Genomic DNA, 22,761 nt, shown 5'->3' on the forward strand with positions numbered 1-22,761 from the left:
TGAAGTTGAAGAGCAGGTGGGTGAAAACTAACAAAACTCCCCTGACATTTCAGAGAAACATCAAGTGCACCCACCTGACAGAGCGATAACTGAAGGAAGCATGTGTTAATTAAAATGCTTTGCCTTTTGTGTCTCAAATGTCAGTGGTGTTTGTGATACAACCTGCAAACACAGGCTGACTTTAAGCTGACATATCTTGATATGGATCTGTTCTCTTATCAAGGACCGTCGCGATCTGTGGGTTTCTGCTTGTTTTTGAGAATTTTTAGTTTTCTTTTTCTTCATTGTTACTTTAGAGACTTCGTTTTCATTATTGTAGTAGACACAGTCTCATTCTCATTTGATGGTTATTATTCTGAGTTCAGTTTTAGTGACTATTTTGCTTTATGTTCATTTTTGTGTTTCTCTGTTTATTAGAGTAGCCTTTGTGTTTCTTGTATCTTGTTATGTAGTCTTAAACTTTGTTTAATTCTTTCCTATATTTTGTATCTTTAGTTATATTTAGTTCCACTTCCTCCTTTGTCATTACCTTAATTGCTTTCAGCTTTCTTCATTCCCCAGCTGTTTCCTCTTGCCTTGATTATCCTCAGTGGGTCTCTGTGTGTATAGCCTCTCTTTCCTTTTGTCCGTTTTCAGAGGATGTGTTTGTCATCTCTGTTTTTTGTGTGTGCTACATGTTTCTGTCCCAGAGTTTGGATTTAGAAGTTAAGTGCCACTTTCGATTTTGCCGCTTTTGTTCTGAATTACATTGTTTTTCAATGTAATTCAGAGTTACAAATTAGAGTTAGCAGTGCTTCCCCAACTTACAATGTCTACCATTTCAGCTAAATAAGGCAGATACCAATATTTCTTCTGGGGGAAACAAACTACTATTCATTTTTTATTGAACATATAGAATTACCCTTGCGCTTCACACCTGGTAGAAGGCAAAACAAAGTAGAATTATTTTAGTGAACCAAGTCAAAGACTTAAACGTCTGTTTAGCATGTTAGCGCTTATGGGGGTTTTCACTCTCAGCTAATGCTAGCAACCTTATTTAGCAAGACATTACATTACAGAGACACACATATACAGTAGGTCCATGAACACATTACACCTACAGCCATTTTGATGACATCCCACTTTAAAATGTAGCTTAGATTCTTCTGGGCAGGTTTTCTAACAGGTTTTAGAGTTTGTGGGAATATCTGCACATTATTCCAGAAGAACATTTTAGAGATCGGACCCTGATGTTTGTTGAGGGAATGTGGCTCACAATCTAAGTCCTGGTTAATCCCAAAGGTATTTAATGTTGGTCTGGTCAGGTATCTGTGCAGGCCAGCAAAGTTCTTCCAAATCAACCATGTCTTTATGATCACTGCATTGTGCTTGTTGCATAGTTATGCCGGAAAAGAAAAGGAACTGTTGAAAACTAAAATTAACTAAAATGTCTGGGTAAGCTGAAGCATTCAGATTATCCTTCACTGGAACCCCAGGCCAAAGTCTAGAAAAATAGGCCCATAGCATTGTCCATTTTAGTGATTAAAAGGTGCAGTCCAATACTTTTAGTATTTGTCAGATCTCTTAATTACGTAATATAAAAATAAAATACATTTCACTCATCAAAACTAGATAAGAGATTTCTTAGATGCCTGTTTACTACACTAGTCACAAAGCAAGCCAAACTGTTTGCCCCATATTGAGTAAAAAACAGTACAAAATAAAAGCATGGTCAAGTCAGATACAAGGTGACTGTTGCTGCTGCTTGTCTGCCATCAATTGGATAAGCAGTTAAGAACATGGATGGATGGATGGATGGATGGATGGAGCTAACGTGGACCCAAACATATTAAGATAGTTTCCAGTTTTACAGATCACAAGTCCAGCTGATAAATGGTGCTAAGTGACACGTAGCCTGACCAACCTGTTTGCCATTGTGATTTGATTGCTTCAAATGAAAAAGTTTCCTTTTAAATGAACTTCCATTTTGTCCTCAGCAATGTCACTGAAGTGCCCTTCAACAAAACACGGACCTCTTCATTATGTATTCTGGTGCTGCCCTGAAGCTCACACTGACTCATCCACCAAAAGAGATTTGTTTGCGTTGAAGGCAAATCTAAAAACCCAGGATCCAATTACCTTGTGAAAAATTGCTAATGAAGTTATCTGTCTGTACAGTGTAAAGGTGGGTGGTGACACAACAGATAACACTAATCCCCCAAAACAATCCAGAGAGCAGCAAAAGTGAAGGAAATGTGGATAGGAGGATTCACTTGTCCAGATAAGAGAATGGAAATTACACACATTGTTGAAATGATGTATGTGCTGCTCATCATGCATCAATACATGCCCGTTTTCAATTTTGTTTGACACATCTGGAAATGCAGATATAAACAACCCAGGAGGAACACGATCAAAGGTGTCCTTGTTCCAAATACGATTGTGTGTGTGTGTGTGTGTGTGTGTGTGAGTGAGAGAGAGAGCATTAGTGTGTAGGACAGCACATCCTGTCCTGGGGTGTATTAAAGGCATCCTTGTACCAAAATTAAAGTAAGAGACAAACACCAAGGCTGACGAGTGATGCACAGTTCAGGTGTCGGTGAAACAGGCCAGCCACCAGCAATGAGACAACATCCACTATGACTCATTGATGAAAGGATTGTGGGGAAAAAAACTGAAATTAAACAAAGAGGGTGACTTTGAAGTAAGCAGGACCTGTCAGAAGCTTTTACTCAAAGTAATTTATTATCACGACGTTTACTTTTATCATAATTTTATGCCATAATTTCTGACAGTATCAAAGCATAATCCTGCTGCAGCAAATATTTGAACCCAAGCAAGATCAAAGGAGAACAGGTGAAAGAGGATAGGGGATTAAGTCATTACCAGAAATTATCCTCTGTGTTTGCATCTCAGGCTACAAGCACCGTACACTGAAAAAAAGGGACTGGCCATCTCTTGGATTTATGTAAGCATCTTGCATGTATTTAACACAATTACCTCATGTTTTAAAGATAAATGTAACTATATAGTGTAAAAACTACATGATATGCAGAAAGGGTGTATTAAATTGTTCATATCATGTTCAGGTGAAGTAAGTCAATAAGATAGCAACGTTAAATCTCGTGAAACCACGCGTGATTTCATCTCGCGGGCTTTGGATCGTGGTTCAAAAAAGGCATCCATCTCAGTCAAGTCGAGCAGCCAACTCTACGTTTTTGGTATGTCTTGATTTTTTGAATTAATATTTACCATATTTCAGCCAAATGTAGTTAAACGTCTAGAGTGTCGCCATGTAACATGCTAAAAAAGAGCCATTAGCTTATTTGCTGTTTTATCTGTTGTCAAAGAATTGGCGCTTTTTCATTTGAATTTGTCTTTGGCACAAGAGCCGTAATATCACATTAAACCTAATTATGAGGCACTCATAACATAATTTGGTTTTCTGTGTGAATAGATTTGCCAACTGACTCTTCAGTTACATTGTGTATTTACTGCACCGTGGTGTTAGTGAGATTTTGGACATTGAATAGCTTTAGCTAATATCATTAGCGGCATTATGCTAGCTTACATCCCTACCCCTCCTGCCCTCACCTGCTGTCCTTTTCTTTTTGTTTTTGTTTTTTTTGCTGCACATTGAGAGACAACCTCTATTCTGCATTTCACCAGGAGTCAGCTGATGGATTGTGGGTTCAAGGTGTTATGGTAAGAAAGTATATTCTATTTTCGCTTAAGGTTTCTGTAACTTAATTATAATAGGTTTTGTATAATTATTAGGTGCATGCATACACAAATAGACCACCCTATTAATACAACTGAGAAATCCAAAATCTGCCATAGGTTTAACTTATACCTGTATGTATTGTCAGAAAGGTGATTACTGGACTCACATTAATGCACACTTGAACTAAAATGAGGTTGTAACTTGTGGGTTCTTGGGTTGCAAATCAGAAACAAACATCTTTGGATTTTTTTAATCCCATAAGATCTGGAAACACAGTTTTTATTCAACAAAACATTACTGATTATTAACCAAGCACAGTGCCTGCTGTTATTTCAAAATAATTTTATGTCATTTCAGATGAAATGCAGCATTCCAGTGCATCCCAACCATGCCTTTACAGTCAAGGTTTCTGACGGAGCTGAGTTTCTCTCTGACAGTCTGCTGAAAGTGTTTGCAAAGTGATCGGGGGAACAGTGCACAAAGCTAAAGGATGTAGCTGCCATGATGACAGTAAGAACTTTAAAATTCTTTAACTACAAAGTGTATATGTATTGCATTAGGTCAGTAAAAGATTTTTATGCTGCATCCATTGAAACAGTCAACTATTACCTGTGAGTACTGATTCCACTGAAAGGATGCCATTCTTTTTTGTCATGCATTTACTGGCCCACTGAGAAAAAATTATCTTTTTTTAAAAATATATGTTCTGGAAACTATATATCCATAAAGTTGATGTCAAACAGGAATTTTTGATATTGCTTTGTAGATGCTGGTGTTGCATGTTGACTGGTTTAAAAAGTCAAGTTTTTGTCTGGGATCATTTTCTTCTGTGCTACTGAAAAGTTCACAAATCTCTGTTTTCTTTGTTATAATACTTTAGGATGACATTAATGCTCAAAGGGAGTCTCATCAAAGTGCTCCGCATCTGTGTGAAAGACAATTGCAACATCTTGGTGCAGGAGTTCATGGTGAGTGTTTTATGAGTAGATTGTGGCTTTGCAACATTTAAAAATGCATTTAGTTATCCACTTGATCCTCATTGGACTGGTTAGGACCAGTAGTCCTCTTTAATAATTTGAAGTTCACATGAGGCCTGGTAGTGAACTCGGCCGCCGGCCCTTGAGGCCCCACCCCTACCCCTGTATTAGGGGTCACATCAGTGTGAAAAAACTTTAAATTTGTCATTCTAGTGAACAAAGAAAAATCCCCCCAGTATTTACATTAGCTTTTGTTTGAAAAAAAGACCAACTGACCAACAGCTAACCAAATTGTGGGGCTGAAAGTCTAAATTCTAACATCTTCTGAGTGACATAACCTGGATTTCTGATGGGCCGGTGTCTTTCTAACAAAAACTAATGTAAAGCATTTGAAATTATTATGTTTTTCACCCTCTCTTAGAAACTCTGTTAGACCATGAATGGCAGCATGGCAGGCCACTCTTTGGCTATAGCTATTTACTATGGTTTAAATTACTCTAACATTAGAACTGGTAGATTCAAAAGAGATGAGTTTAAAAGGGAATCTTAAAAAAATGTTTTGTGTTTAACCAGGACTTGACTGAGGCCACTGCACAGATTGAGAAAACCACAATGAACATCTGTCTCCAGAGATGCGCCAGGCAATGACTTTTCTGATGTTGTTCTTCAAGATCTGGATAACGTGACCTTTGCAGTAGCCATGCTGTTTGGACCTTTTTTATTCCTTCAACATGAGTTACCCATCACAACTCTGCTACACTTTTGAGGTGATTCAAAGGGTGGTAATGGAGTTGGAAGCAACTCAGCTCTCAAGGAAAGCTCACAACTAAGACAAAACTGCTCCTGCAAGGAAAGCTCACTGTTATGCATGCAAGGTGATCAGCTCTAGGTGAGAGGACATTTAAATCTCACACTTGTTCTGCTGCATTTTTGAAGCTCAATTCCAGGAGCAGATCGCAGGGTTCATTTTTATATACTCTGCAACTGCCATGAGGACGAGCCGTTTTTGTTGTTGTTGTTTGTTTTTCCTTTTGCTCTGTACAAGTTCTCTGTTTGTCTGTTTGGCAGCATTTTTAAATTTCTCTTTGTATTTTTTCTTTCTTTTACTAGTGAAGAGATGTAGCATGAACAGTTATACAGTCTAAATATCCCATATGGGTCGTGTGAAATGGTATTTTCAGTTTCATTCAGTTGAAGTAAAGAACGTTGAATATTTCTAAGCTTGCTGTTTTGAACCAAGATGTCACAGTATGATCAGTGCTGTAATTTTTGACAGTCACTGTATCAATGTTATTTTTGCGTCTCTTGAATAAAGGTTTTGACCTGCAAGTGCTAATTTCTTTAGTTATTGGGGTAAAATGGGTAATGTTAATAGGAAGGTGTTTGCCAATTCAGTAACCTAATTTAATGTTAATGGAAACTAACATTTCCTCAAATTGTTTAGTTATAATTGTTGTTTAACTGAATCTTGACGTCAGAGGCCTTAAATAGAATGTTTTGTATTGTCCTGTAACATTTTTCAAAAGAAACAGTCTAATTTCTTTGCTGTGATTGATTCCAGAGAACACGGAAGAACTGACATTATTTAACTGTTGATTTATGTAGATTCAGTGGAGGAGTAATGTCAGTTTAATTCTTTACCTACTGCAGTGAAATTAGACATTTTGTTTTTAAAGGTTACTGGTGGATGCCAGCAACCATCTTGGAAGAGAACAATACAATCTGTTATAAGGCCTCCATTTGAAAATTGTGTATTTGATACTAGAATATAATAGCAAAATGTAATTTGAAGATAACATGTAGTATTTAAGTGACCAAGTAGTATTGGGTAAAAGTTATTGAATGGTGTTGGGATAAAGTGAAAAAATTGTGAAGGATTAAAATATTCCAAGAGCTCAAATTACTTCATCAAAACATGTTTAAGTCACATTTTATCAACACAAATTGCACAGGTTTATTGAACATGAATAAATTGTGTTAATTTAACTCAATTGTTTAAGTTGCTGCCAAAGCAAAACATCTGTGTGCAACAAATGTCCACCATTGAATTAAGTAAATCCAACAACATATTTTTTTCAGTGTATCACTTTTAAGGACAAGGCAGGCAATATTTGTTGCCAGAAAATCCCTTGAAAAGACTAAAAAAAAGTTAGTCTCTTTTTTGTTATTGCTGCCGTGACTCTCACCATCAAGCTTATTTGTTCTTTTTTTTCCTAAAAGGAAGACGTAAACCTACCAGCTTATTAAGTGTTGGCTTATCAACCATTTTGCTAATGTCGTTTCTGAATCCAAACCTCTGTGCGGTGAAATCCCAAATAATTTAAACCAAGCATCAACAAACAAGGGTCAAGGTCATTCCTGATTCTCTGACTATTTCTAGTGTCTTCTTTCAGCCGTAGGAAGACACAAATAGACATACTTGACATACTCAAGTGTAGTACCTGAATGACAGCCTCCAGGGCTGAAAAATGTCCAATTTAAGCTGGTTCCAAAAGCAAATCAATCCATTTATAGCGTTTAAAGCATGCGGTCAGCCTTGATGTTGTGGGGGGTTGAATGCTAGGGTTGTGGCCACTTTGACAGGTGTCCTATATCCCAACATCCCTTTATTAGCAACTGCTAGAGCGTATTTCCAGTAAGCAGAGTTGGCAACCTGGATCTTTTAACTGTGTTTGTGCTGCTGGTGCCTTATAAAATAATTTTTAATTTAGACTTGCTGTGTGGGAGAGACCATCCAAAAAGTTTGTGCTGCAGTTTTGTATAACGACATTATAGGAATTTATTAAGCTTTTTTATTAGCAGGTATCTATGAAAACTTTTTTTCTGCTACTGCAAAACTAATTTTTGCCAAACAGAGGTAAGTTGAATTTAAGTTATCTCGTATTTCTTTCTTTCAAAATTTCTGACTTCTTTGAAAACCCAAAACTCTAAGTGAGGTATCTCACTAGGTAGACTTACTGATCCAAACTTCTCAGAAAGTCAACATTTTAAGTTAATGATCTGAAATTTCCAGATTTTAACCTTCAGGAAATTTTAAAAAATAATAACCAGAAATTTTGATTTATGGATGGGATTTTTTTCTCCTCACTGGCAAAACACAAGCTTTCATAGGTCTCATAGTTTATGAATGCAGCATGCTAACAAAGCTAGCTAGTTGTAGTTTTTGAATTAGCACTCATGTCATTCAGCTATAGTAACTTTTTGGCTTTAAAAACCAACATGGTATTGCTAAAACACTAATTATGAGCCTTCAAAATTCTAATAGAAAATATTAAAAAGCATCCAAAACGTAGGTGCCGCCATAGTGGCAACATCCTTCTTTCCCAGTTTAACCCAGTCAATCAAACTTCTGCATGTGCTGCTGAGTTTATATTAACCTACTGACAGATTAGTTTTGCGTAAAACTATTTGTGTCAGCTAAGCCTTTGAAACCTAACAAGTATTTAATTTATCATCTCCGTTTACATCCAAAATTATCATGGCAGCATGGCACTTACTTCTACAAGCTAGCAAGCACACTATAGCCTCTAACGCTACTTAGCCTTGTAAATTGTATTCTTTATGGATGTCTGAGTCTATTCTTGATTATAGCCCATAGGAAAACAAAACTTTAGTGTTTGTTTGCAACTGAACAACCATTTGACTACTTTGTTAGATTTAATCCACATGAAGTCTTACAGGTGGATAATATTTAATACTTTGCACACCAGGATAGCCTTACAGCACAGAAAACTATGTTGTATGCTAGGCAGTATCACAGTGTGGCTCACAGTGTGGCTCATTGCAATGTTTTTTTATAGTCATAAGAAAACAATGCTGCTCAGTCACACAGAAGAATTAATTATTTGAGGCTTTGTACAGACTAATATTTGCTAGTCGGATCATTGTCTCTTCATGGAATGACTGTATGCTGTGTGATTGTTGATGAGAGAGAAAGAAAGACTGCGTTGGCCACAAACCAAGACAGAGGTCATGTGGCACACTGATGACTCAATTCTTCCATATCCAACAATACACCAACATATTGTGTGTGTTTGGGTTAGTTTCATTGGCTCCAGTGAGAGAGCGGAACAAACACATTCCTAAATCTCTCAGATTAGAGCGACAGAGTGGATTTGTCTGAGCTTATCAACAACAAAGCAGAGCAAATGGGAGTAAGTGTCTTCCACCTACAATGATGGACACACAACACACAAAAATCCACACGCAGAATATAGCAGAACTACTCTTTACTGTTCCGTTACAACTTCATCTTAAACTCCTGCTATGTCCTGTAGCTTCATGCATACAGTCTTTGGTGTATTGTAGGACCTATTGCTAAAAGATGCCCAGCTATATGTTACCTACGGGATGGCAGAAAGCGAAGCATAGATTGGGTTTTGAACTTTGATAAATGAGTAATCGCGTAGCATGTTTCCTCAGGTTTGATACAAAGCATTGCGATACTGACAGCACTTTCACTGCCGATAAGCAAGCTTCACAGAATAGTTCAGTTGTATTATTTTATTTCCTGATTTCAGAAGGAAAATATAGCAGAATCCCCAGCAATGAAAGCCTTGTTTGACAGTAATGTCCCACTGCATTGGCGTGGTCGGCTGAGGCTGCAGGCAGGAGGCTCAGGTTGCTTAAAGCAACACAATTGATTTGATGGTCAGACAGAAATGGTGCAAATTCAGTACAGCCAAATGAATGCCAGACATGCTAGAATACAGAAATAGAAACAGCTCCTTGTAGTGCATCTCAGCCTCAAACTTATCCTGGTGGCTTTGCAGACCTGCAAAAATGCCCCCCAAAAATTCCTACATATAGAATAGATGCAAACATTAGAATTGTAATGAAAGGCATTTAAATTATTAGTATTTTTAGTATTAGTAGTTTTTTGCACATTACTCTGAGTAATTGTAATGGATTACAATTACATTCAGTTGTTTAGGCCTACTGTTACTTAGCATCGAATGTTTTCTCAGCTGCCTGGCAACCAATCTTGTGAAGCACATTTAAACTCCACCAGAAGAAGAAAATACATAAAAGTGAATTGTGGCCTAATAAGCTAAGGTGGCTTTTGCCATTGTGGACGATCTATTCTTTCAGTGGTCAGCACTGTCAGGATGGCTTGCTATTAGCTAATGCCACGAATGCAATTGAGCTTAATATTAAAAATGAAGGCAGATTCACCCCCGCTGTGAGTGAATCTACTAAAATGAACTTTGAAAATGTAATGTTTTAGGGATGTAGACGTGACCAGGTGTTTAATTTGAACTGTAGTTCAAACTGAATATTATCAGAAGATTACTAATACAGGGGGAACACCCCCCTAAAACAAACAAACAAAAAAACAGACCACCCAGGATGTTTGTAATGATAGAAAATGTGCGCACCTCAACCAGAGGCCTGTCCCAGATATCAGGCTTCTTGGTGTTTAAATGTTAAAAGATCTTATTTATTTTTGTGTATCTGCTCTTTCTTTTGATACATGTGTGCACTGATAGTACCTTCAAAGTAGCACTGGGGGGCTGGCATCTGCTCACACAGCCAGCCTGCTGAGATACCCACACGCATTGTACAGCTACAACCCGCAGCTGAACCACATGGTCGTGTTTGGAAGTTTGGAAGGTGAATATAATGGACAAAGACATCACCTGCGTGTGTTGACATTGTTGGGTCTGCCTTGTGTGCGAGCTGACAGTAAGAAAAATTACACCAAAAAAGTCATGTGGTCATATTCACCTGTCTTCTGCCATTAGCTACACTGTTTGAGCCTGTGTGTGTGTGTGTGTGTGTGTGTGTGTGTGTGTGTGTGTGTGTGTGTGTGTGTGTGTGTGTGGGTGGTGAGGCGAAAGGAGAACCACGACTTTGAAAGCGGTGATCTCTCAAAGCTTCTTCTTTTCTTTTTTTTAAACTAATGTCCACAGACAGGAAGACAGATGCATCACTGTCACAAACACCCATGCACAAAATTCTCTGTGAACACCGCCCAAGGGCATTGTGGGAACTTGGCACTGTGGACAGGGATTCAGAAAGAGGAAGAAGACTGCTGAGGATGTGACTTTAACTCCTATTTAAACTCGCTGATCGACTGAGACAGCATTACTTAGTAAAGCAACGTTCTGTCCCCAAAGGGTCTGTCAATTCCTGGAATATTGTGGGAAGTTATTGAATTAACATCGACTGTGCCAAACACGATAGCGTTCTACTTTTAAAGGTGAATAATTTCTGAGATATAAAAAAAGGACTGTTTGTTCCTCAGGTCTACTTCAAATTATAATTCAGTTTGCTAAAATCTTTGAATTTATGCTGCTATCATCATCATGTAATTAATATAATAAAATAAGTAAGAGCAGATGTTTTCTTTTAATTAGCTGTAAAACAATTTCTTCCCTGCTACTGTTTTCTGGACATTTCAACAAATTTACATTTAGTCACTTCTCAGTATGCAATTATTTATTGGGGAGCAGATATTTATAGTTTTGGATTTTTTAACAGATATTTTAGATATGTTTTTATATATTTGTAGTTATTTAGTTGACATAGTGATACTGATGTGCTTTATATAGAGTTTGTAGCTGTTGCAAATATCCCTTGTTGGGCTCTTACATTCCAGTACACAAAAAAGATTTACTGTACAGTAAGATTGACATAAAATCACAATACACTATAAATAGAAAATACAGTGATTACACATATAAGAAAAACGTTTCTCTCCAGAAAGAAATGCTGGAAATGTTACAGATGGTGATTTGGAAGTCTGGCTGTATGAATATGCTGACTTATTTTGGGTAATTGTCAAATTATTGATTATTTATTAGAATAGTTTAGCATTGGTTCTGTACATTCGGCCTCTCGTTTTGCGTAGTGGTATGTCAAAAAACTGAATAGAAAGGATCTGATACTGATATTGTAGAAAAAATGACAGAGTCTTAGACAGAATCAAAATTTACTGTGAAATTAAACCAGGTGTTTTCAGTCCAGCTGAGTAATTTGGAAATGCATTATTTGCACTACATGTGGTAATGCCTTGGCATTATTCAGTTTCAGCAGCAGTGTAAGTTCAAGTTTTATTAAAAACACTCTGAACTTCCTTTGTTAATCATTGGTCATTTATCATAACTTCGTGCTGGGGAACAGAGGTGGGTCGAGTATCCAAAAATTGTACTCAAGTAAGAGTAGCATTACTTTAAAATATTATTACTCAAGTAAAAGTGAAAAGTAGTCGTCAAAAAAATTACTCAAGTAAGAGTAAAAAAGTACTTGGCGAAAAGACTACTCAAGTAGCGAGTAACTGTTTGAAATGTCAGATTTATTTTTTAAATAAATGTTATCAGACAAACAAAAATAAATAAATATACAAATTTTACCATTTTCAAAAGGAATATATATAAAAAGATCAACAAAATAAGGCACAACAATTCTAATTTCCAGATTTCAGTTTTCACAACATAAAGCTTTTTTCACCAATACCTACAGTAAATAATATAAACATATAAACAGTGCAAACAATTTCCAGTGACAAGATATGCTGTAAACTTTATATTCATTTTTGCTCCAAATGGCACAGCAGCCTCAGAGAAAACAGAACGAGGCAGCTTCAACATATGTTCATACAAGGCAGCTCAGTTTACCATAAATTGTATGGGTGTGCATCTATTTCTGCATATTTAGCAAAAATGTGCCATTTCTTCACTCAGTGAAGTGATGGTTAAGCTTCAGCAGCAGTTTGCTCTCAAGGTTCTTGCTGTGAAGCTGTAACTGTTTAGCAGTGAACAGGAGTCCTGCATGACTGAGAAGTCCTTCACAAGCTCCAGATGCAGGAAGAGCTGTATTGACTTTGATCGACAGCTTCTTGATGTGAGGAACGCCATGCAATAGATCCACACCTCCAGTGAATGGACATGAAAGGTACCTCTCCAGTTCCTCTGCTTCTGGCTTTCCTGACCCCATGGATCCATCATCTTAGTCGGTTAGGCTGCTGTTTGTGCTGGCCTCATCCAGCTCTGAGTCCAGGTGATGTCTGATGAAGTGGGGACCTGTGGAAAGATGTATGGTTTTCAAAAGAATTAGGTCTGGTCATTATAGTGCTGTATACACTGCCAAGCTGCAGATGTTTGTTTGGAGCTAGCCTCCAAAAGCTGGCCATACACTGTGCGATTTTTGGCCCATTTTGAGCCGATTTTTCAGTCGCGCAACCGTTTGGCCCAAGTTTTGCCTTAATCGTGTGTGCATCGTGTAGTATACATGGGGTAACGAAAAGTAGTTAACACCTCACGACCAGCTCCCAATCATCAATCGTATGGTCGCATGATAATCAAACCAGTTTGAAATCCTGTCGCCCCTCAATGCAGCCTCTCACACTGCGCACGCACAAACACAGAAATAAAAGAGAAAAGGTGGAGCAGCACGGCAGTGCAGCGTGTGATCTGGACACAAGAGATGGAGGCACAACTTGTAGGATGAGGCAAGCTCATCCGAGTACGTAAGCGTAGAGCTGCCACCCAGGCAAAAGAAAAATAGAGCTACATCACATTATAACGTGAAAAGTTTATTGTTCTAACAATATACTTTTCATGTTCGTGCAATATACCTTTCACATTTGAACAATATAATACCACGTTCGTACAATATAATATTTATATTGTACGAACATGATAATTATGTATATTGCAATAATGTGATATTATATTATTCAAACGTGGAAAGGTATATTGTACGAAAACTTTTCATGTTATAACGTGATATAGCTCTATTTTTCTTTTGCCTGGGTGGCAGCTCTATGCTTTCGTATCCGAGGCTTTTCAATGTGGCCTCACAAAATTATCACGACTACAACAACCATGAAAAGAGTTGGATGGACATTGCTGCTCAATCACAGCTGCCTGGTCAATGTTTTTCATTAGTAATTTAACAAAGTTGATGGTGTGTGTGTGTGTGTGTGTGTCTGTCTGTGTGAGTGAAAGAGAGAGAGGGAGAGCGAGAGACAGATTTTGTATGATAAGCTTCATGTTATGGACGCACAGTTTGAGCACTCAGGTCGCATCAGAGCATCAGGCCGTATAGTGTGAGACCCTGCATCGTGACCTATGAACTTCTAACCCATCCATCCATCCATCTTCATCCGCTTTGTCCAGGGCCGGGTCGCGGGGGCAGCAGCCTAAGCAAAGAGGCCCAGACCTCCCTCTCCCCAGCCACCTCCTCCAGCTTATCCGGGGGAATACCAAGGCGTTCCCAGGCCAGCCGAGAGATATAATCTCTCCAGCGTGTCCTGGGTCTGCCCCGGGGCCTCCTCCCGGTGGGACATGCCTGGAACACCTCACCCAGGAGGCGCCCAGGGGGCATCCTTGTCAGATGCCCGAACCACCTCAGCTGGCTCCTTTCGATGTGGAGCAGCAGCTGCTCTACTCTGAGCCCCTCCCGGATGGCCGAACTTCTCACCCTATCTCTAAGGGAGAGGCCAGCCACCCTTCGGAGGAAGCTCATTTCTGCCGCTTGTATCCGCGATCTCGTTCTTTCGGTCACTACCCACAGCTCGTGGCCATAGGTGAGGGTAGGGACGTAGATCGACCGGTAAATTGAGAGCTTCGCTTTTACACTCAGCTCCCTCTTCACCACGACGGACCGGTGCAGCGTCCGCATTACTGCAGCTGCAGCCCCAATCCGTCTGTCGATCTCCGGCTCCCTTCTCCCATCACTCGCGAACAAGACCCCGAGATACTTGAACTCCTCCACTTGGGGCAGGAACTCATCCCCGACCCGGAGTGGGCACTCCACCCTTTTCCGGCTGAGAACCATGGCCTCAGATTTGGAGGTGCTGATCCTCATTCCCGCTGCTTCACACTCGGCTGCGAACCGTTCCAGTGCAAGCTGGAGGCCCTCACCCGATGAAGCCAACAGAACCACATCATCTGCAAAAATCAGAGATGAGATTCTGAGGCCACCAAAGCGAAAGCCCTCCGCCACTTGGCTGCGCCTAGAAATCCTGTCCATAAAAATTATGAACAGAACCGGAGACAAAGGGCAGCCCTGGCGGAGCCCATCACCCACCAGGAACGAGTCCGACTTATTGCCGGCAATGCGAACCAAGCTCTTGCAACGGTTGTATAGGGATTGAATGGCCCGTAGCAATGGGCCAGACACCCCATATTCCCGCAACACCTCCCACAGGACACCCCGAGGGACACGGTCGAATGCCTTCTCCAAGTCCACAAAACACATGTAGACTGGTTGGACAAACTCCCATGCACCCTCAAGTATCCTGGAGAGGATAAAGAGCTGGTCCAGTGTTCCGCGACCAGGACGAAAACCGCATTGTTCCTCCTGTATCCGAGGTTCGACTAACGGACGAACTCTCCTTTCCAGCACCCTGGCATAGACTTTCCAAGGGAGGCTGAGGAGTGTGATCCCCCTGTAGTTGGAATACACCCTCCGGTCCCCTTTCTTAAAGATGGGGACCACCACCCCGGTCTGCCAGTCCACAGGTACTGCCCCTGATCTCCACGCAACATTGCAGAGGCGTGTCAACCAGGACAGCCCTACAACGTCCAGAGCCTTCAGGAACTCGGGGCGGACCTCATCAACACCAGGGGCTCTGCCACCAAGGAGTTGTTTAACTGCCTCAGTGACCTCGCCCCCGGAAATTGGCGGGTCATTCCCCTCATCCCCAGACTCTGCTTCCTCCTCGGAAGACGTGTCAGTGGGATTAAGGAGGTCCTCGAAGTATTCCTTCCACCGCCTGACAATTTTCTCAGTCGACGTCAGCAGCGCTCCGCCAGCACTATACACAGTGCAGGTAGAGCACCGCTTTCCCCTCCTGAGACGTCTGACGGTTTGCCAGAATCTCTTCGAGGCAGTCCGAAAGTCTTTTTCCATGGCCTCTCCGAACTCCTCCCACACCCGAGTTTTTGCTTCAGCCACTGCCCGAGCCGCATTCCGCTTGGCCTGTTGATACCTGTCGGCTGCCTCCGGAGTCCCACAGGCTAACCAAGCCCGATAGTTCTCCTTCTTCAGCCTGGTGGCTCCCTTCACCTCTGGTGTCCACCATTTGGTTCGGGGATTACCACCACGGCAGGCACCAACCACCTTGCGGCCGCAGCTCAATGCAGTAGCTTCGGCAATGGAGACGCTGAACATGGTCCATTCGGACTCAATGTCCCCAGTCTCCCTCGGAATGCTGTTGAAGCTCTAACCCCTGAGATTTAATTGTACAGTTTGAGCAGGAGCTGAATAACGTGACTGAAAAAAATCGCACAGTGTTTGCCCAGCTTAATGCAGACTGTTTAAACTAAACAAGCTGCTGTTTCACATAATAAACCCTGTCAGCCGCAGTATTGCCTTCTGTTTTAACAGTTAAAGCAGTAGAGACGAGCTGTTTGCATGTGCGTGGAACTCTAGCGTCATTAACCAGGCTAGCTGTTAGCTTATAGCTCACGCTAGCTAACCAGCAAGCAGTTAAAAGGACAGCCGAAGCTGCACAAAACACCCACAAACTTATCTCACTACAACGTAGCGCCAAAAATATGACTTGCAGCTCGACACAGCTGCTGTAACATAAGACTGACATTCAGCACCACCTGGGTCTGGGTGCAGTTCCCCCCTCCAGGGGCAAGGGTACCTAGACCCGGTTCGTAGAGTACGCTTGAGGAGTGTGATCGTGTGTACAGCGTCTCTTTATGTCTGTCTCCACGTTGGTTGAGTGTGGAGTAAGTGCATATGAGAGCATGAGGGTGGGAATGAATGTTTGTATCTGTGTGTGCCTGTATGTCTGTGTCTATATGTCAGGTTGGGTGTCAGGCGCCACCTCTCTGGGGACATCTCAGGCCCTCCAAGGTTTGGAGGCCTATCTCCCACCACCACCACTTCCCCTGCCAATGGCGGACTCCCTCAGGTGTCGGTGCGTTGGTGGTTCTTTGTGTCCGGGGATGGGCGTCCAGGTACACACCGGCTCACTCCTTGGCGGCCGCTTATCGGGGCCTGGAGCCTGGGGCTCGCTCGGGCCACTTCGGAGGTGGGGTGCCCGCCTGGGGCCTGGGGCTCGGTCACTCTGGCACAGCTGGCTGCCGGCGGAGCTCACGGGCGCGTCACTGCAACTCCCCCTGGCTTCTGCTCCGCGGCTGCTGAGTGAGCCCTCATCTGGGACTCTCCTCAGCTCTTTCTGGGACAGTGGCGCGGCTGCCCCTCTGTTGGTCTTCCTTGGTCTCTTGTGTTCTGGGGGCCTCTGGATGTCTGGAGTTTTGATCTCCTCCATACCTGCTTCATGCCCTGGAGGACGGGGCTGTGGCCCCCCCACACCCTCTAGCAGATCATTACATGAAGGAACCTTTTAAAAAAACAAGCGCGTCCATGCTCACAGGTGTACACACGGGTGATCACACCCACAAACTACACCCTTTTTGGCTCCTACCTCAAAGCACACTGTGTTCTGTTGATCTTATGTGCTGCACAATAATGTTTAATATTTAGTATTTACTGTCATATTCCCATATATCATTGTGATGTTGTTTATTCTATTACTCTTGTTCTCTTCTGCTTGTTTTCTTTTTTCTTTCTCAGCAGGTGATCCAGGTGATCGATAGATGCATTTTTTTTTATTTTTTTTCCTGCTCATTCTGTTGGTTTTTGGTTTTTTGCCCTTCTCCCCTGTCCCTCTTCTCAGCTGTTTCTCTTTCCCTCTTTCCTTCCCCCAGTCAAGTCTGTCCCGTATTCAGCAAGTGAAAATAAAATAAACAATAAAAGGTGAATCAAATGGACCATTATGGCAAGGCTGGGATGGTCAATTTGGTAAAGTAAATCCGTTGGGCATCTTTTTTTGCCTTTAGACAACAATTCTGATGGCAAAAGAGCCAAACGGGACAGGAAAAAAAACAAAAAAAAAAAACTGACATTCAGCTAACCACAGCTAAAAAGATATTTAGAGAAAACTTACCTTTTCCTCAGGTTACACGAGTTGAGTTGTTTCACGCTGAAAAGTTGGTTTGTTTTGGCTCTCACTGAAGACATAGCTGTTCTTCTGTACTGCTTTTAAGCGAAACATTCTTTGTATGTGAGGAAAATGCTGTTCATCCTCTTCAGCTCTAGCGTAGACTCTGCCATGTTTTCATGTTTCTTCTTTCCGTGTGTCCGCTACTTTGAAACGCTTGGGCCGCTCTGCCCGCCACAGTTTCAAACTGCTCATGTGACTGCATGGCCACATCTGATTGGTAAAAAAGTTACCGGATACTTCACTGGCGGCGTGTTATCTAATGTGTTAAACTAATTTTTTTTTTTTTTAAAAGTAACGAGTCGAACTTTGGAAATGTAGCGGAGTAAAAGTACCGTTTCTTCTACATAAATGTAAATGTTAAGTAAAATTAAAAAGTATCGTGCAAAAAAGGTACTCTAAAAGTACATTTATTTCAAAAACTTACTCAAGTAAATGTAACGGAGTAAATGTAACTCGTTACTACCCACCTCTGCTGGGGAATGCCACAAAGCATAAACCTAGTGTTGGCTCTGGCCCCTCTGAGATAAATTTATCCTTGTGATTACATTTTGCTGGTGGAGTGCAAAATTTAATCTATGCAATCACATGGAAAACAGTTCTTGAACAAATAATCTCAGCCTTTTATGCAGCTTTTCATGTCTTGAAACCTGTTTGGGGGCAAAGGGAACTGTGCAAAAGCCTGACAAATCAATACCAATGTTATCTAAGTTAGTTTCTAATTCTGTATTTATTTCTGATCCAGTAGATCTGGATTGAATGCACTAATATTTTTATTTAAAAAGTATGACAAAGTATAAGTAATAGAGGGGAGCATTACAGAAGCATTCTAAGCTGGTAGCATTAGACTGCTGATGACTGGGTTGATTTGGACAAGTTAGATAGCTCAAAATATCAAGTATTTTTGTAAGAATGGCAAATAATCAATGAATCCAATTCTAAAAGAAAGGAGGGATCTACTTTTTTTTTAATAGGTATACATCTGTAGGTGTTATAAGAAAGCCATTCTATCTACTCTGCATCACTGGGTTTTGTTGTTGATCTGTCAATTCCAGTTGAATTCATCCTGCTGCAGTTTAACAGTGCCTTACACTCCTCTGCAAATCCTACTGGCATGATAATGGAAATGCAAGAGTCTCTGGGTGTTACGTGAGCTTAACTGCTAATGGTATCCCGGATAAGCCCCCATTTATGCTATGATTCTGGTTCATAAGCTGCCAAAGAAAATAACTGCAGCATGTAGAGCATAAAAAGTGCATCTTACATTTTGTAAGATGTGGTTGTCCTTCCAAGCCAAGCCTTTAAATCCTCTGGCTGCTTACAGCCTTCTTTTCAGGTGTAAATAATTAACCATTATGGTCATGTAATACTCAAAGACTTAGACTGCCACTGCAAGGTGTAAGAGGAGGAGGAGTTGCATAAAGGCATGAGCCATCCAATTCTAAGAGCAATTAGCTGCCTTTGATAACAATACTAAAACTTTACATTTTATGCTTACGTTCATTCACTACAAAGTGTCACCGAAGGATCCTCGTATGTTTAAATTAAGCTGTTATCTGTGTAGCTCCTTTAAATCCACATGTAACTGGCATAATATAGCAAGACATAAGCAGAACTAGGATAAAAAGATTGAACCTGGCAGGACCAGAACAAAAGTTTCTGGGAAAAGACACACGAGTGTAAACAAGAAACTGACAAAGAGTAGATCAATTTCTTATCGCCTCCCCTTCGCCTCCTCATTCTCTTCCTCCTGAGCTGTCTGTGCCTGTGGGTGAGCTAAACCACACAATCCCAGAGTGACGGCAATGAAAAGAGTGATTCAGCCGGCCGGCTTTCAACACCTGGTCTCTTATTCCTTCGAAGGCACTAGGTTAGGATTTAGAAAAAAGAAGAGGGCAGAGGAAAGGCAAGAGAAGACCACTAAGGGCTCTATCGTGGGGGAAAAGGTACAGATAATAAGTGTATAGAGAAAGGAAGAACCTGGTTAGAAAGAGAAATGGAAAGCAACCAATGAGAGGTGCTATAAAAGAAAAAAGTCAGTGACAGAGAAAGAGAAAAAACAGGATGAGTAAAGACAATGTGGGATTTTTAAATTGCTGCTGCTGCTGAATCAGCAACAGAGGGACTGTCAGTGGAGTTATGTTGATTCCCATGATGAGTTGATGCCACCGCCTACAGAAATTCAAGCTGCACTCTCAGACCGAGACACAATGCCTCTGATTTTCAACAGATAGTTAATGTGAAGATGCAGATTCTTCTTCATTACTAAACCTCAAGTTCTGCAAGTGGCTCTGCATACGTTTCTTAAATGCGGCGCCTGCATGTTCATTTATTTAACCTCAAACATACCCAGTCCTCCATTAAATCAAGCTTATGAGAAGAGTGAATGTGAATGGTAGGCAAATAGTCATATTAATGCACTTTATTAGATGTATGCAATTAAATAAAAAGGCTGTGTTTACGCAGGTAAATGGTTCCTAAAATCTTTATACATCCATTCTTTGGGCCATAATTCAGTGTAATGCATCATAATACTCTTACTACACTCATGAACTCACCTGAGATTGCCAAGTTCAAACTGGTTATAGCCTTCAGCAACCAACTGGCAAATGTTCACTGAGACACTGTTTTTTGTTTTGTTTTTTCAGTAAGAAAACTAGAGGGAAAAATAAAAAAAATATAAATGTTTTCTAACAGAGTAGCTCACATGGCACACTAGTTCAAACTGCAAAGGAGAAATCATTTTTTAATAGACCTGTTCTTTAAAGAGTACATGTTTCTAACAGGAATGGTTACCTAACTTGTGACAGGTGGGCATACGTGCTTTTAATGCAGTATCTGTATCTGTTTGCTGTGTAAACAGATTATGGCTGTTAACAGGTTTGCCATATCAACATTATGCAATGCACCATTAGGTCCACACATTTTTGAACAATGACCTTTGTTCTTAAATAGTTTGTCCCTGTACATCGCCACAGTGGATTTAAATCAAACAATCAAAATGTGACTTTCAGCGTTAATTCAAGGTTTTTAATAAAATCACTGCATTAACTGTTCAGACATTTTAGCCACTTTATAGTTCCCCATTTTAAGTGCTTTAAAAGTAATTGGACATGTTTAATATAAGGATTATGAGGATTTGAATGGTTTGTTAAAAATCCTTTGCAGAAAATGACTCCCTTTGGACTATAAACCATGGACATCACTAAATTCAGTCTTTCCTCCCTTGGGATGCTCTGCCAGGGCTTTATTGCAGCCACCGTCATTTGCTGCTTGTTTGTGGTTCTCTCTGCCTTCAGTGAACAGTGTGCTCTGTCGGTTTGAGGTCAGTTGTCTGACTTGGCCACTGAAGAACATCCCATTTCTTTGCCTTGAGAAACTCTTGGGTTACTTTTTCAATGTGTTGGCATTGTTATCCATTTACACCCTGTTTTGTTACACTGGCTGAAGCTGAGAAGAGACTGTAACCCTGTACATCACCCCGCTATTTCTGTCATCACAATCCCATCATTCAGATACAAGTTAGTCTTGGTTTTATTCATCTTGGATTTTTTTTACGCTGTGCAGGCTTGTTTTGGCATAGTCTAATATGGACTTCTTGTTCTTGACTGTAGCCATGGTGTGCATGTTGTAAACTCTTTGTACTTACGTCCATGAAGGCATTCCTATATTTTAGACTTGGACAATGAGATACCCGCTGAGAGTGTTCTCAACTTGGTTCTGTCACCATCCACTTTATTTCCCTCCTGAAGTCTTTCAGCCCTATTCATTACTTTAAAGAATGAACCAGACTACTGATTATTGATGAAGTTTTTACTTTCTCTGATTATTTATTTATCTATTTATGTTTACATCTTATTTATGACCTCCTATACTTGCATACTTCTGGATCTGGTGCTGCGAGTACATAAAAAAGATCCCATATGTGCGTTCAGTCCTTGGAATCAATTCCAGATCTTTTATCTGCTTAATTTGTCATTGAGTAACCTGGGAACTCATGCTGATCTTGGCCACTGTACATAGATCATGTCAAGGAAATATCTAAATCTGCGAAGCAATCAGCTGCCACAGCATTTGAAGAATGTTTTAATAAAGTATTTCGGATATATACTGTACATTTTAAGTATTACTGTATATAATGCATACAGAGGTATGAAGTTAAGTACAGGGCACAACCTGAAGCTGACAATCTGAGCTACATATTTATTTACTGTTTGCATTTATCAACAACCAATTTTTTTCTTATTTTTTGCTTTGATGAAATTCATCTGCTGGTATTGAGGTCTCAGTTTGCTGGGGCAGATTCACTTGCTGTTAAGAGATGTTACTTTGAGAAGACCTTGAGTGATGTTTAGTTTCATCTGTCCTAATTCCCTCCTCATTTTCTGTTATTTATTTTCGATTTCTTTGATTTATTGCCCTTGGCAGTCTCTCGCAAGCATTCCCCTTTCTCTCACCATCTGTTGTTTTCTTTCTCTTTCTGTGATTGTCCTTGTGTCTTTGCAATTCCAAAAGATCGTATTTCACAACACTTTGATTCACAATGGAAAGCATTTACTTTGTCTTTGTGTTCTGGTCTTTATATTGCTACCATTCTTTCCACTTATTACACCAATAACATCCATAAGACAGAAATGGTACACAAGAAAAGACAATGTTAAATATTTGATTTAGGATTACTATGTTGTTACAGGCTCCACAACTTTGTGCATACTTCATTTTAATCCAGCCTGATTTGAACATTTTCTAAACAGTAGCAGACCACTTGACTGTGATATAGCATGTATGTCTCTACTGTTTTGGTGTTCGAGGAGCAAAGCTTTAGATACACAAATCAGAGGATGGAGGAATATCTGAGGAATCCAGTGCTATTTTTTCTTGGTTGGATTTTAGTAGATTTTACTTGGTGCATCCTTCAGACTTAAAAAATCCCCACAGTTTGCTTCTCTTCAGCATTATTTTGGTATTCATATGCTTTGGTTTCTCCTAAGGATTTTTAAGTGCCATTCATTGCAAACTTAAAAACCTTCAGTTAAACTCAAATTTCATGCAGGGAAAACTTGTCTATGCACAGAACAACACTTACCGCTGATGTTACCTTCTCACTTTCACAT

The 22,761-nt window shown here is 40.4% G+C and overlaps 1 protein-coding gene and 1 long non-coding RNA gene across 3 annotated transcripts in view; one reads left to right on the top strand and one right to left on the bottom strand.

Annotated features, from left to right (window-relative positions):
* Positions 1 to 22,761, bottom strand: part of htr2cl1 (5-hydroxytryptamine (serotonin) receptor 2C, G protein-coupled-like 1) — a 227,541-nt gene that overhangs the window by 172,242 nt on the left and 32,538 nt on the right. The window lies entirely within an intron of this gene.
* On the top strand, positions 2,908 to 6,758 carry LOC145421498 (uncharacterized). Its single transcript, XR_013902876.1, has 5 exons — positions 2,908 to 3,200; positions 3,649 to 3,684; positions 4,061 to 4,213; positions 4,584 to 4,671; positions 5,254 to 6,758. It is a non-coding gene; the product is annotated as an uncharacterized LOC145421498 (long non-coding RNA).

The sequence above is a fragment of the Astatotilapia calliptera genome, chromosome 3, assembly GCF_964374335.1.
Source record: "Astatotilapia calliptera chromosome 3, fAstCal68.1, whole genome shotgun sequence".
NCBI lineage: Eukaryota > Metazoa > Chordata > Actinopteri > Cichliformes > Cichlidae > Astatotilapia > Astatotilapia calliptera.